Here is a 1,724-nt window from a genome sequence, read left to right as displayed (position 1 = left end):
TTTTCTTCATTTAGACTCACTCATCTAGATCACACATCTCTCTCTCTCTCTCTACTGCGCATATATGAGTCTCTTCTATACTGCGCTGAAATGGGTCTCTCTCTCTCTCACACATGTGAAGCCGGAAGCTGTTGAATTTGAAGCTGCAACTGCAGAAGTAAAGATTGACTTGTGTGGCCTAGAAGATCTCCTCTTGGAACTGCTTGTAGGTTCATCTGAACCTCCTCTGAAAGCCGCAACTTTTGGTGGTGGAATGAAGTCAATCCGACGAACGGTTTGCAAGATATCGACTGCCCTAGTTTGAAGCCAGAAACTGCTGAAACTGAAGCTGCAATTGCAGAAGCAAAGATTGACTTGCGTGGCCTAGAAGATCTCCTCTTTGGAACTGCGTTGTAGGTTCATCTGAACCTCCTTTGAAAGCCGCAACTTTTGGTGGTGGAATGAAGTCAATCCGACGAACGGTTTGCAAGATATCGACTGCCCTAGTTTGAAGCCGGAAACTGCTGACACTGAAGCTGCAACTACAGAAGCAAAGATTGACTTGCGTGGCCTAGAAGATCTCCTCATCTGAACTACGCTGTAGGTTCATCTGAACCTCCTCTAGAAGCCAAAACTTTTGGTGGTGGAATGAAGTCAATCCGACTGTCGGTTTGTGAGATATGGTCTGCCCTAGTTTGATAATGAAGCCGCTAATGCTGATGCTACTGATCTAGGGTTTGCTACTGCTGATATGAATCAGATTTATTGTACTATTTCTCTCTGCTGAATTATTGAAGATAAAAGAAGATTTGATCAAAGGGTTTCCCCACACATTGTGGGGTTTGTCCCTGGCTAGCGCCACATCTTGTGTCTCTTGTCTTGGCTTGTTTTCTGTCAATCGTTTAATGTTCTATCTGCACTTTACTTTATGTACATGTGATTGCTAATTGGTGGAATATAATAAGAAAAAGAAGTAAACTGTTATAAGCATAGAACATACCATAACTGAACATGGTATCAGAGCTGAGGTGAAGACAAAGCCCAAGCAAGAGCAAGAGCAATCATTGAAGAGAAGATTGGCAAGGCTATCCTAAAAGAACTATGGGGTCCTCAACACTCTTTCCTGCCGAAGACAAGCTCCGTGAGAAAGCTGACTATCATGGATGGAAGATGTCTATCGATCTAACCCTTGAAGATCAAGGAGTGTTGGACCATGTAAGAGGCAATATTGTTGAGCCTTCATCAAATGCATCTGCTGCTGCCTGGAACAAATGGAAAAATGGAGAAGTCAAAACAAAGAAGATCATCCGGGACTCTATCAACAAGCACTTGGTGGCCTACATCTCTGATCTAGACACCTCCAAGGAAATCTACGACAGACTGGTGAGTTTATTTAAAGTTAATGATGCAAATCAAGTTTTGTTTCTTAGAAGTAAGTTGAGGGAAATCAAGAAGGGTAAAGATGAAAGTATGCAAGCATACTTCTTAAGAATCACCGAGATCAAGAACGATCTCCTATCTATTGGGGAAACCATTACTGACAGAGAAATGGCACTCACAACTCTCGGAGGATTACCATCTGAATGGTATGTGTTCAGGACTACTCTTCTGAACAATAATGTAATTCCTAGTTTCGAGGAATTAATGGCTAGATGCATTCAAGAACAAACAAGGGTAGAAGAGCAGGAAATGCCCTTGCCTAAAGGTCCTCCTGCTGCTTTTTCTTCTCATGCTAAGAAAAGAAA

The sequence above is a fragment of the Pinus tabuliformis genome, chromosome 3_1 (assembly GCF_031772625.1).
Source record: "Pinus tabuliformis cultivar Carrire ecotype Pingquan chromosome 3_1, CPIR1, whole genome shotgun sequence".
NCBI lineage: Eukaryota > Viridiplantae > Streptophyta > Pinopsida > Pinales > Pinaceae > Pinus > Pinus tabuliformis.
The sequence above is the reverse complement of the archived record's forward strand: the minus strand, read 5'-3'. Positions refer to the sequence as shown.